The sequence below is a fragment of the Schistocerca americana genome, chromosome 9 (genome assembly GCF_021461395.2).
Source record: "Schistocerca americana isolate TAMUIC-IGC-003095 chromosome 9, iqSchAmer2.1, whole genome shotgun sequence".
Lineage (NCBI taxonomy): Eukaryota > Metazoa > Arthropoda > Insecta > Orthoptera > Acrididae > Schistocerca > Schistocerca americana.
The window spans coordinates 204,119,095-204,134,290 of NC_060127.1; the positions used below are offsets into that span (position 1 = coordinate 204,119,095).

The 15,196-nt window shown below is 41.1% G+C and overlaps 1 non-coding gene across 1 annotated transcript; it reads left to right on the forward strand.

The window, feature by feature from the left end:
- The first annotated feature begins 3,475 nt into the window (after positions 1-3,475).
- Trnat-cgu lies at positions 3,476-3,547 on the forward strand. The gene has a single exon. It is a non-coding gene; the product is annotated as a tRNA-Thr (tRNA).
- Positions 3,548-15,196: the final 11,649 nt, after the last annotated feature.

The following is a 15,196-nucleotide window of genomic DNA, read 5'->3' on the forward strand; positions in this document are numbered from 1 at the left end:
ACGATACTATTCTTACCGTTCCTATTAGTGTTATATTCCGAAACCGTCGAACAGTGTTTACATATCAATGGAACGTTAGATGGATACGCCGTATTCGGCGAATATTTACTATTTGCACGATATACGAGAGAGAATTGTCAGAGCATGTGCTTCGATAAGTGCCGAAGTGATAAGGAATACCACGCAATCCACGATAAGAAGATTGCAGCACTGCATTGATACCAGTGGTCATCACTTTGAACACCTTCTGTAAACGGAGGTTCATGCCACCTTTTTTACCTTCGTTGACCTTCAAAGACATTACTGTTACAAATCACTGGATTCGTCTCGATAGCCGCTATCAGAAATTGAGTACCGAACTACAGCATCCCATAAAAAAAAGTCGACCTACATATCTCAGACGCGACCCCACCTATCAACAAAAAACCAACGTCATATTACGGCCCCCGTTGTCCCATGCAACATTTGTCCCACAAACTTTTCAGCTACTGTCATACTTTCGGAGTTATTCTAGGTGACAATAGTTAGTGACTAACCCTGTATAATAAAGAAGCCACTCATTAGTGTAAGACAGGAAACTGTAGGTACAGCAAAAGCAGAGGCTAAGAAACTGTGGATGATTCAGGAAATGCTGAATCTTAGAGTTGGTAGAAGAAATTACAAAATCGTAAGGGTACAGTAGGAAAGTACGGTATAGGTTGTTTATGAATGAAACTGATAGGAAATGTCGAAACAGGCTGACTCAGAATAAATGAAAGAAACATGTAAGGACATGGAGAAAGACATGGTTGTAGGAAAAATTGGGATTATGTGCATGAAGAATGTGAAGAAATAAAATGTAACGGTGCTGATCTACAAGATGGAAAAACCTCTATCAAATGCAGAAGATATGGCACACAGATGGCAGTATATCAAAAGCCTGTATGGGGGAAAGAAACAGTGTGATCCTACTGAGAAGGCTAATGTGGAAGAAATGGATGTTCCGATGATTACATTACATCAATACTTCTTCCATAGATCATGAATACGTTTTATATGATGTGTAAATGTGTCAGTTTAACTATTTTTACAATTAATACTTTATAGCTAAAAACTCATCTACAGAGTGGAATGAGTTATCATTCACAAATTCTTTTAGTTAGTTATTAAATGTTGGTTGGCTACCTGTCAGATTTTTAATGCTATTTGGTAAATTACCAAAGACTTTTTTAACAGCATAATTCACTCCTTTCAGAGCCAAACTCATATTTAAACCAGAATAGTGAAGATCATCTATTCTTCTAGCGTTGTAGCTACGCACTTTGCTATTATTTTTGAATTGGGATGGGTTATAAATAACAAATTTCATAAGCGAATGTATGTGTTGTGAAGGTATTGTGAATATCCCTAGTTCCCTAAATATATGGTGATCTTGGATGGGCTCCAGCTATTATTCCAATTACATGTTTTCGTACAATGAATACTATTTCTCTTAATGATGAATTACCCCAAAGTATGATGCCATATGAAAGCAGTGAATGAAAGTAGACATAGTAGGCTAATTTACTGATTTGTTTATCACCATAATTTGCTGTAACCCTTACAGCACAAATAGCTGAACTCAAACGTTTCAGCACATGATCAGTGTTGTTTCTTCCAATTCAATTTCTCATCAATGCACACACCCAAAAATTTTGAATATTCTGCCTTAGCAACAGACTTCTGTTCAAAGTCTATATTTATCAATGTCATTTGCAACACAGAACTGTATATATTGTGTTTTCTCAAAAATTAGTGACAATCCATTTGCGTTCAGACTCTGAGATAGCGTTGAGTGATCTGAAATCAAACAATTCAATGTTATATCATCAGGGTTAATGAAATATGTTGAATGTTTAGGAACTAGAAGGTTGTTTCTGATGGTATCAGAAATGTATTATGAAAAGGGTGAATTACTAACAGATTTCCAGAAGATCAATATCATCACACTACCTGCGAAGATAGGTGTCGATAAATGTGAAATCTACTGGACTAATAATCTCACAAAGCACGCTTTCTAACTACTGACCAGAATGATGCATAAATGAACAGAAAGAAAAATTGAAGATATACTGGGCAATGAACAGTTTGGTTTCAGGTAAGCTGTAAGTTACTGAAAAGTTTGTCGTATAATAGTCGGAAAAAGAGATGCCGTTTGCTAGAAGTATATGTGCTGGAGTTAATGACTACCCATAATACTTTTGTGGGAACTCGGAACATTTATGAGAACTTTAATGTTTTCCCGACGCACTAAGAAGCCGATGGCAATTCGGCAATAAAGTCAGAAGTATATAAATTTTTATGCTTGTATTTCGACTCATACTTTCCGGTCACATTCTGGAACCGAAGACTATATCTATAGCAACAACAGTGCCATTTTGAACCGCTGTTTAATATTCATATTGTGCAAGGGACGCAAGACACTGCCTCCACAGCCAAATCTCACCGATCAACTTTGTTCATTTCTTGTGCCGCGTGACTTGGGCAAGTCATTTGGACAAAAAATCTTGTTTACCACTAAAACACTACCAGCAGAATTGCGTGTACAGCCATACAGGAACACATTCCTCGTGCTTGAAAAAACTCCTACAGGTCATGCTCTACCTAATTCCATAAGCTTCTCTCATAACTTTTATCACTCCTATTAAAAGTTTTTATCAGTTCTCTATCCATTTGTCGAGAATACGGTTCCATAAGGAAGTAAAATTTGGTTCTATGAAAAGGCAACAACGTTTACCTGCTCGTCAGCTGAATGAGACATAAAGGTGCCTGAGTGAAACATGTTTAACTTAAGTTCTCAATCATCCAATGTAAAACTGCCTAGGAATTTGTATATTAGTTTTTGCTAATTTTCCGCCCATCAATCGGTGACTTGAGGCGTCTAATTCGCTGAATGAAAATGGATATTTGCTCTTGTGCTTCTATCTTTCTACTGCTCGACACATCAATCTGATAATGCATTTACCAGTATAGCACTGCGTTAATCTATGAGCTTAATGTTTAGGGCAAGGGAAGCATGACTAGAAATGCCCAATATGAACACTTCTGAAGAAATTTTATTATGTGTAAGTTTCAAATTGTGAGTTGTGTTCAGAGCACTTAGTCACCGTATGAAGTTCGAATAAGAAACACTTATTCAGATTAATAGTTTTTTAATTAAACCCTTATATGGTAAATCATACACGTTTGAATACACTACAACATTTACGAACGATGTGAAAACAGATACGTATTCGGTTTGTTCCGTTATGACCGGCACAACCGCGCCCCCGCACTGTGGCGACATCTGTGCCGCCGGCGGGAACTAAAACTAAGCCGAAGCTTCACCAATATTGTGTGTGTCGCACGTCTGTTGTCAAAATTATATCCGAAACGAGGACAGTTAAAAAACTTCCTAAAGAATAACGGAACAAATGCTTTTCTTAGTAAACTTGACATACTCCTACCTCATTCGGTCGCCTCCTTAGCTCAGTGGTAGAGCACTGGTCTCGTAAACCAGGGGTCGTGAGTTCAAACCTCACAGGAGGCATAATTTTTTTTTTATTTGGTAATTTGCCCACTACTCGTTTTACTCTACGAAACGAATACGTCTCTTGGTGTCCGTTGTGTTTGTGAGACGTTCTTGACGTTTAAAATAAACGGACGTCAAGATGGTATAGTTGAATGAAGACAGCAATGCTGAAATGATACGGGGCAGGTTTGTACGGTGATTACAGTGCTACTATGAAATATTGGTGCACTCTTCATTTCAGCACTACGATGAATGTTTAGGGCGTCACTACTGTCTAAACAATTTCTAAATTACATTACCAATTATTACATATTAAGCTATAAGTTATTTTGTTAAGTACGTTCACTGAAAATATGATAAACTAATCGGTCGGAGTTCAGGACAAATGACTTTTGCAATTGCCAACAAAACGTGGAACGGTGTTTTCAAACATGTAGATTTTTTTTCATATTTTGCTTCTAATAATGTTGGGTCCATATTACCACTTGAACGATGTACACTAACTTCTGTATCACAATGCATTTACTTTATTTGAAATGTTTCTGCATCCAGCCATCTCTGGAAGTTGTATGTATTGCGTTTAGCGACGGCTATGAGGAAAGTGTCTTGTTCAGCTTTGGCTACACCGTATTTTATCAGCCATTAAGGCGTGGGTACAGAAAACTTCAAATTCAAAATATACTGGAACAGTGAGAGAATGTCTATTTCCAGTCGTTGAACAAGTGGAAGCGTTTCTAAGTTTTTCACTGCCTTCTGAATTATCACCCATCCCCCCCCCCCCCCCCTCAAAAAAAAGCAATCTATCTTCACCAATTTGAAGAGAGGTTCAGCTTCAAAGAGCATTCACATTACTATATATCCAGATGTACTTTGTATCAGTGTCTCTTACTGATCGCTAAATTTAATGCAAGTATCACACATTGCTAGCTCCTTGACGATACACTTGCAGTAATTCCCCCAATTGCCTGATTTTGTATCGCTGTCATAAAACCCTGTTTCTGCGCACATATCTTCGTGTGTCAACCATTAGTTCGGTGCTTGCAAACTGACACAATCCCGGCTGTGGCTATTGGCATATTTAATATGTAGTTCTTTCCTTAGCAAACCCATCATTTTTGTGCCATTTGTCTCTGCCTAGGAAATGTTCCAGATTTTCTGTCAGTTTAACACTAGAACTGCCGAAACTAGTACTATACTTAGAACTGCCGATGTGGTCAAAGTGACCACTTTCTTTGTAAGTACATGCTGTGCTGTTTAATGTAAATATTAATGACCTTGACAACAATGTATCACTTTAATTACGTTTAATAACAGTATCATTGTATTTTACAACAACAATGGGAACATAAAATTACTAATATTAAAGAACATAGTTCACAATATTTATCTGCAACCATACTAATTGTATTGCAGTAGTTTTAAAATTAACAGAAATTAATCTTACTAGAGAAACTAAGTATCCATGAATATGTTAAGAGAAAGACCAATCATAAAATATGACCACGTATAGTACCTAATCCTACTTACAAGCATTACAAACTACTGTCTTCATTACTTTATATGTACACGGCCCACAAGCATATCTCTTACATTTAGTGCACACTTCATTTGTCTTGTTTCCGCATTTCCTCGTTTGGCATAGTTTTCTTACTTTCGCAGGAATTTCCGCTTCTTCTCTTTCTTCATCACCATCGTCCTTTTCTTTTCCATCCCTTGGCATCCTTTCTTGATTTCTCGTTTCCATATAGGCTCTATGTAATTCTTCTGCTGGATTTAGGATGAAATTCCTCCTACTTATTTTGATCCCTGTCACTAGCTTGAAAATGATCCATGCGTTGATGGCTGCTGAATCAAGGATATTGTGAAATACGTGTACAGGCCATCGACGAGTACGAGAGCGGACAGAATATTTCCTCGTCATCTAGTCCAAGACATCTACACCAAATTTTGTGCTATTGTATAAGCTCATTGTTTCGGGAAGGTGTTTCGAATTATTTTGTATTTCAATATCTGTGTGCATGGTGCTACACAGAAGAACATTTTTGTTCTTTTTCCCTTGGTAAACAGTCAGAGAACAGTCAAGAGAACAGACGTATAAAGAGGAGTTTTCATTTTTTTGTAGTGTTCGGAATTTCTTCTCTTGCACGGTTGATAGTGCCGACAAGACTACTTTTCTCTTTTTCCAGTCTCTCCCCAAGTGTGACCGTAGTGAAAAAATTATCAGTAGTCACATTTCGCCCCTTATTGCGATTTGGAGCAACCAACTTCATTACTACATGTTCTGGAAGTTCCCCATTAGGTGCCCTCTGTTCGTTTTTTCCTACATAAGGGAACCCATTAAAAAGATATTTTGTTTCTACATCCGCTAGAAGCCAGAATTTGATTCCGAATTTATCAGGCTCATTCGGCATATATTGCAAATACGGACACCTGGTTCTGCTGGGGAAAAGTTGTTCGTCCACAGTGACATTTGATCCAGGTATGTAATTAAACTGACAGTTTTCTATAAAATGGTTCCAAGTAGTTGATATAAGTGCAAATTTGTCACTTTTCAAACTTCCGATCATGTATTTTTTCATCAAAACGCAGATATTTCAAAATTTGTCGAAACCTGTTTCTGCTCATAGTGTCAGCGAAAAATGGGGCTCCCCACTTTTTCGACCACAACTCATCTACTTCAATACATCTGGCATCTAGTGCACCACGAACATATAATAAAGCAACAAATGCATCTAATTCATCTAAATCCAAACTCCAGGAATCATTTTCAAGAAGCCGTTGTGCCTCTGCTTCTGTGGATTTCTTTATGTGTTTCATCATTGACTGATCAACTAAAAGGCGCCAGGCACTCGAAATATTATCATTTGGGACGTGCCGCTTTGCGTGTGGAGTAGGTCTCCGTGTTTCTTTCAATATATTCAGTTGACCTATCCTACCTGGAATAGTAACACCGAAGTCTGCTACGGTCCACTCTGTGATCCCGTCCTTCCCCAGGAGTTTTAGCCAGGTTCTGGAAGTGAACCCTCACTTCGTTCTCCTCTTCTATGTCCATTCTGTATTGGTCCACTTACAGGAGATGCAGTTCCTTTTTAACCCAGGGTAGGTCCTTCTCTAGCATTGTTTATATTACTGCTTGGTCCTGGTTCAGCAACTGCGTGAGGAAAGAGACAATTAGAAAGCTACAACTCCTTACAAAGATAACATCCCACACAATGAAATAGCAGTAACAGAAGTAGTAGTAGAAGTGTCAGCTCTACTACAACAGTGATCATTATTCATATAGTAATAATAATAATAATAATAATAATAATAATAATAATAATATAAGTGAATGTAAATTACCTTCATCTTCAGTCTCGGAGCTGTCACTCTCCACATTAGCGACAGGTTGGTAATCTTCATCTGTAGAATCTTCCACAAGGTCCTCAACTTCAGGGATCATTTTCAGCATCCGATTCATACAAAAGGGTGACTTTCTTCATCCGAAAGTGGCTGTGCCCATGGTTTGTATCGCTGTGACACATGAGCCATGTCTGCTGCTCTGAGACCAGTACTCAAATAATCAGTCTTGTTTATGCGAAACCCAATAGCAAACAATAAATGAAATATTGCATTGTTGAGCTTTTAAATTCAAACAATGCGGATAAACTTCAGTAACCAACATATTTAGTACATTGTTGACGAGTGCTAAGAATAAATCCGGGGAGTGACGCACAACAATCTTTAAATAATCTGTTTTCAAATATACATGTAATGTGGTCAAAGTGACCACTCGGCGGTTTTAAGTATAAGTGGCCATTCAAAGAAAAATAATGAATATAAAATAAATATTGGAATATTTATATGATCTACATAAACATTTAGGAAAAGTCATTAACTCACAACAGCATAGATTAGAAATTGACCCAATAATAACATGTTAAAACATAAAAAGTGGTCAAATCGACCACTCGGCGGTCCTAGTGTCAAATGGTGTACGAGTTATGTCTGCAGCTCCTATTGCCTTATGTAGCGGCGAACTGCTGTTACGAAAATACTGCTTCCAATTCCTAAGTTGCTTCTCAAGTAGGTGCACAGTATCTGCTGGATCTGGATCCCATTTTTCACTCACGAAGGTCAGTCTTCCTACAGCTGATACAGGATGGTGGAGTATTCCTCTGTCGATGCTCATGAGGTGACGGCGGGAGCGCCTGCGACAAAGTTCCATTAGCTCCATTCGTAATGAGAACATAATGGTTACTTGTAGAAGATTCAGATCAAGCTCTTGATGTTATTACGAGCTTAATTCATCTGCCTACATACGTTGCTCCGACTGTCCCTAAACAATGATGGCTCGTCCCCACAATGACCAACTTCTAGTCGTGCATTAGAGACAGACACACACACACACACACACACACACACACACACACATACACACTAATCGTAGCTACTGCTGGAGTACCGAGCGCGTGCACTCTGACGTAAAACGATATGTGTGTGAACTTTTTCTCATAGCACCATGACATACTTTGGGAGCGATACCTCGGAGCATTGTTAGTCGCGTGTTACAGACGAACAAACAGACGCACTTGACTAGACAACAGTGTAACGTATCATTCCCTTGTGAGCGACAATGATGGACATTGCTGCATTTTATCTAACATAAGACTGAATGGAGAAATATTGTCTGCATTGCAGGAGTACGTAATCTATATGTCGCACAATTAGGACAAAAGCGTCGCTTCACAATCAGTGTTTACAAAGGTGTGTACCTAATTAGCACTACTATGTAATGACAATAAAAAGACAGAAGAATGGAAACGTTCCTTTACTTTCCAAGCAGTAAGGAAGTCACGCTAGCTTTATTGACTCGATAAGCGGAATGGAACCGGAATCTATAGACAAGAGGAAGTGATGTGAGCGCCTCACGCAAGCATCCGACTCCAGAAAGGAGTGTTCCCCCCAGAGTGAGTAAAGTCAAATTTGGGTGTCGACCGAGTTGGGAAGTTTTTCGATGTCAGTTTGCATACATATGGTCTCATTATATGACAGTCGATACTGTCGTCATTAACTGAGGGTACTCTAACCACAAAAATTAAACTAATCCCACATAGTAGAGGCACCAGCACTCATGAATAGTGCGTGACACCGTTAGAGTTGCACACGAATCGCCTTATAAAAGAAATGATTCCAAAGCCATCATTCAACTGACAGTTTGATAAACTGAAGGGAAGTCTCTTTGTCCCAAAGTTGGCATCAATGGAAGACTGGAAAAAAAATAAGCTGACACTGAATTCGCGATTGCAGACTGGAACTCAGGCTACAGACAGACGATAAGTATAAAATCTCCAGGAACTTGTTTAAGACTTCAGTGCCAATGAATAGTGCTTAACAGATCCGCTGTTTGTGTCTATACAGAATACATCAAAACCACAGCTGAATTGAAGAAACATCATTAGAGTTTGATATGAAGTTTAGAAAGAAATATGTCAGTGTAACCACTTAGTTGGACAAAAGCCGTTTCATCTCAAATTTCCCTCTATTTAGTCCACGTAATAAACCCCGTATTTCAGGGAAGGAACAATTTATTCACTCTTTCTCATCTCCGAAGACTAATGAATACAAACAGGTCAAACACTGAGCCTTAACTCTATATACATTAAAGACGTGACTTAAACGTACCAATTCGTAACGGCTAAAATAATAGGTCACTAGAACCAGCAGAATAATCGTATTTGTGAGAAGTGTTTAGAACAGAAACTAACGCACTAACAACATATGGGCAACTGAAGATTGCCGTAAGGTACATGTCAAGTTAATATTGGAAACTAAAGAAAAGCGACTGAGTGCGAAAGGTGTGAGTTTTGTAACATCCCTGGACAGTGGTAAACGTCACATAAACTTCACTGTAGTAAGAACAAATACAATATAGTAAATGAAAAAAAAAACTGAAGCACCCAGAAGACATGGTCTGATGTCAACAGAACATTTACACGTGCACACAATCGGCGGGAATATCAATCATTAGAGCTGCGATTTCCTGTGACTAGTAGGGCAGTCAACAGAGTGCCTTAGTGTTATTCGTGTTTAGTGTTGTTGCCAGGTGCGGTAGGCTATATACACTTTGTGATCAATAGTATCCGGACACCCCCAAATACATATTTTCTCATAATAGGTGCATGGTACTGTCGCTCGCTGCCAAGTACTCCATATCAGCGACCTCAGTAGTCATTAGACATCGTGAGGGAGCAGAATGGGATGATTGGGTGTCACTTGTGTCATACGACTGTACGCGCGATTTCCACACTCCTACACATCCCTAGGTCCACTATTTCCGATGTGATAGTAAAGTGAAAACGTGAGAGGGCACGTACTGAACATAAGCGTACAGGCCGACCTCGTCTGTTGACTGACGGAGACCGCCGACAGTTGAAGAGGGTCGTAATGTGTAATAGGCAGACATCTATTCCGGCCCATCACACAGGAATTCCAAACTGGATCAGGATCCACTGCAAGTGCTATGACAGTTAGGCGGGAGGTCAGAAAACTTGGATTTCATGGTCGAACGGCTGCTCATAAGCCACACATCCCGCCGGTAAATGTAAGACGACGCCTCGGTTGGTGTAAGGAGCGTAAACGCTGAGCAATTGAACACTGAAAAAACGTTGTGTGGAGTGACGAACCACTGTGGTGATCCGACGGCAGGGTGTGGGTATGGCGAATGCCAGCGTGTGTACTGCCAACAGTAAATTTCGGAGGCGGTGGTGTTATGGTGTGGTCGGGTTTTGCATGGAGACGACTTGCACTCCTTGTTGTTTTGCGTGGCACTATCACAGCACAGGCCTACATTGATGTTTTAAGCAGCTTCTTGCTTCCCACTGCTGAAGAGCAATTCGGGGGATGAAGATTGCACCTTTCATCACGATCGAGCACCTGTTCATAATTCACTGCCTGTGGCGGAGTGGTTACACGACAATAAGATGCCTGTAATGGCCTAGCCTGCACAGAGTCGTGACACGAATCGTATAGAACACTTTTGGGATGTTTTGGAAAGCCGATTTCGTGCCAGGCCTCACCGACCGACATCAATACCTCTCCTCAGTGCAGCACTCCGTGGAGAATGGGCTGCCATTCCCCAAGAAACCTTCTAGCACCTGATTGAGCGTTTGCCTGCAAGAGTGGAAGCGGTCATCAAGGCAAAGGGTGGGCCAACGCCATATTGAATTCCAGCAATTCAGCCAGGTGTCCGGATGCTTATAATCACATAGTGTACGAGGCGTGAACAAAGTCAGATGTTGAGTGATAACTATGAGGGACACGAAGATGCGGCGTACACGTACTCGTGTCAAACCGCATTATCAGCACCTGAAAGGATTTGAAAGGGGCTTCATTGTGGGTATACATTTGGCCGGCTGGTCGAATCGTGCAATAAACAGATTTGTGAGGCTTTTGGACGTGACAGCGATCCGACACTGGACTGCGTGGAAACGTGAGAGCGGACATACACGTCGTGAAGGATCCGGTCGACCACGTCAGAGGACCACAAGGGAGGATCGCAGTACTGTGCACCGAGCACATCGTAGCCCCTTCAGATCCGCAGCTGCCAACCCAGAGCGAGTAATGGACTCCCTGCAACATTCACTGGCCGCGGATTAACAGCAGCCGGACTACGGAATTACCGGCCGGTGCGTAGGCTGCCGTTAACACCACAGAACAATCGGCTACTTTTCGAGTGGTGATGCCACTTTTGAGCCATGGACTGCTGATGAAGGGTATCGCATTGTGTTCAGTGATGAGTCGCGGTTCTCGACCAGCCTGTATGACCGAAGAGTACAGTGGTGACTTGGGGAGAGGTCTCATTCTTTTAATGTTTTGGAGAGGCGCAGTAGCCTTACGCCTACTGTTTAGGACGTGGTGAGATATCGGGCGTGACTCCAGCTCATCGCCAGTAGTGTCTGAAGGGACTCTCACGGCGCAACGGAACGCCCCGGACATCCCGCGTCCTCGAATGTTATTTCTCATACGATAGCGTCTTGTGCTATTTTTCAACAGAACAATGCTTCACTACACACGGGACGTGTGTCTGTTATGTGTCTGCGCGATGTTCAGGTACTCCTCACATCTCTCCACGACGGAATACGCGTGGGCCCAGCTTAGACGAAAACTCCGTCCCAGTTGCAGTGTCCAGAAAACAGAGGGCATGTTAAAACAACCGTGCGCTAGCTTGCGTCGGGAGAGAATGAAATGGCTTTATGGTAACCTTCCCAAACGAAGTAGCGCATGCATCCAGACCGGAGGGGTGCGACGTTATAGTTATAAGTGGGCTCATACTGCCGAGTTCTTCATAAATGTGACAAAATTTTCTAATCTCACTGCAATAATATCGAATGAGGCCAGAATGAGATTTTCACTCTGCAGCGGAGTGTGCGCTGATATGAAACTTCCTGGCAGATTAAAACTGTGTGCCGGACCGAGACTCGCACTCGGGCCCTTTGCATTTTGCAGTCTAGTGCTCTACCAACTGAGCTTAATATCGAATGACATCACATAAACAACCCCAACACTTCGCCTTAAGATGACAAGTAGGAAACTTGTCGAAACGTTGCCGCCGCAGAACGACGTATTCACCCTCTCAAATGTCAAGTTTCATTTGCATCGCATGCATTATCTTGAAACATTTTACATGTTGTTTCAAAATGAATATACGGGTTTTAAAACTCTATAGCATTTGCTACATTCAACTTAAAATTATAAAAAATACACAAAATGAAAGAGCACCTCAGACAGTTTTCCTAGCAAGTGTTCAACGTGACCACCATCTGTCGCTCATCGAGTCGACAGGCGAGTTCTCTCCATACCTTGATCAGTGTGCCTGCAGAAATTGTTACAACAATGCTGTTTCTAAGGTCGCGTGGATCAGCTAGTAGCGGACACATATACACTTATACACATGGTTCTTCATTAAGTCCCAAAGGGAAAAGTCGCATGGCGTAAGATCGTATGCGAAAATGGTGGTCATGCAAAACAAGTTCTGTCATCCGGCCACTTGGGGCCAATCAAGCGGTCGGCTACAACGTCGTTTAACCAATCGCGTACTGAGGTATGCCAGTGAGACGGCGCACCATTTAGCTGCCGAGTAAAGTTCTACTGAAGCTTCTTCCAACTGAGGAGAGAGCCATGGTTCTGCCGTGTAAAGATAAGAAACACTAGTTAAGAGTTGCTTCACCGAAAAAGAAAGGCCCACAAACTCTCTGCCTGGATATGGCACCAAAAAACATTCAATTTAGGGGAGGCTCGTTGCAACTATACCATCTCGTGGGTATTTGCTGATCTGTAGATGCGCACATTATTTGTGTTCGCATTTTCACTTAGGTGAAATGTCGATTCATCACTGAGGACGACATGCTGAAAATTTTCATCGTCATGCAGCAACATTTCGTTTGCAATGTTGGCACGTAGATCATAGTCTCTAGGCTTTAGAGCTCTTAACAGCTGCAAACGATAAGGACGTAATTTTGTTTCCTTAAAAGTCTCTGCACAGACGTCACTGGAACTACTAATTGATTATTAGCCTTCCGAACTGATTTCTTGGGGCTAAACGTGAAAGACTCTCACTATGTCAACACGTTCTTCAGTCAATCTTTGTCGTTCCGCGCTTTTCCCTTGGCGCGCAGGTGTACACACAAAACTGTTTTAGTTGCTTTTGGTGTGTTATTTATAATTGCAAGCTGAATGTAATAAATGCTACAAAGCCTTAAAACCTGTATATTAATTTCGAAACAACCTGTACTTTGGAAACTAGGTCCTCATACAGTCTCTAGCACCCCAATGTACATGCTACACTTCCCTCTAGTGTTCAGCCAAGCAATGCATGATTTACTGCCACCTAAGTGCAGAAGGCTGCCCAAATCATAACACTTCCACCACAAAAATTTCTACTCATTCTTACCTGCTGTTATGTTCTCAGATTAACAATATTGAAATCCATCCGGACCATTTAAATTAAACTTCTTCGTATCACTGAAGATTGCTTTATCCCATTTTAAAGTGAATGACATACGTTTCTCAACAAACTCCAGTCTAGCCTGTTTATATTTGGGTGTTAGAACAAGGTTCTGCAGTCGTCTCTCAAAAGCAAGATGTTTTAACATTTAACAAAATTTGTCGTACACGTCTGGAAGTTACTGGCACCTGTAAATCAGCAACAAGTTGAGAAGAATAACAATTTGCGGCCCTTGCTCTGCGCAAAAATAACCGTTTCGATGCCTCAGATAATCTTCTACATTGCGCATTGTTCTGTCCATATCGTGCGCCCAGTCCAGTGAAATTATCCATCACTGAACTTGAACGGTTCAACTTCTTGACAGTTAGTGAGTCCCATTTCCTTGTACGCACCGATTTTTGCTTTTTCATCACGGGATAACTGTTTGCCTCGTGGCGCTGTCACAATCGTGGTTTACTTTATCACTAATGGGTTCCGTTTGCCATCTGCAGTAAAAGCACGTTCGCACACAGGTAACACCGCGCAGAACCCACTGTCTTTATACCAAGTACCCCTTCTCCCGCCTGAATTGTTGATGTCTTGTTATATACTGTACTACTGATTTCAAATGCAGTACCATTCGACAGAATTTGCAGGTTTACCGGATCTGTACTATTGCATGTACGCACACACTAACACTGGACAGAGCTGACTGTCTTTATAACATGTGCCACCTTCTCCCGCCTGAACTGTTGATGTCTTGTTATATTCCACGGGACTGGAAGAAGGCCCTATAAAAAGGGTAGAAAATCGGATGCACATAATTACCGGCCAATTTCACTGACATCGATTTGTTGTAGAATCATGGGACGTATTTTGTGTTCAGACATAATGACCTTTCTAGACTCTGAGAAGCTCATCTGCAGAAACCAGCACGGTTTTAGGAAACAGCGGTCATGTGAGACACAGCTGGCCCTCTTTGTGCATGATATACAACAGGCTCTAGATACCGGCTCGACTTTCGAAAGGCGTTCGACTCAGTTCTGCACTGTCGCTTGCTCAAAAAAGTGCTATCCGATGACATATACGATTGGATAGAAAGTTTTCTAACAGACAGAGAGCAGTATGTCGCCCTGAATGGGGATACTTCAACAGAAACAAGCGTAACTTCAGGTGTGCCCCACGTCAGCGTAATAGATCCGCTGCTTTTTACGATTGACATAAACGATATGGTTGATGGTATTGACAGTGGCATTAGACAGCTTACCGATGATGCTGTCGTCTACAGGAAAGTAGTATCACACGAAAGTTGTGAACAAATCAAAGAGTATTTGCAGAAAATAAATGCGTGGTGTAATGACTGGCAGTTACCTCTCAATATTAGTAAGTGTAACGTACTGCGTATAACAAGGCGAAAATCCTCATTAATGTACGAGTACTAAATAAATGCCCAGTCTCTGGAAGCGGTAACATCCGTCAAGTATTTGGGTATGACTATTCGAAGTGATCTCAAATGGAATGATCAGATTACACAAGTAACGGGAAGGCGAACTCTAGATTGCGGTTTATTGGTAGAATCCTGAAGCGATGCAGTCCTTCAACAAAGGAAATTGTTTATAATACGTCAGTTCGTCCAGTCTTAGAGTATTCTTCGTCTGTATGGGACCCTTACCAGTTGGGTCTAATTCAAGAGATTGAGAAGG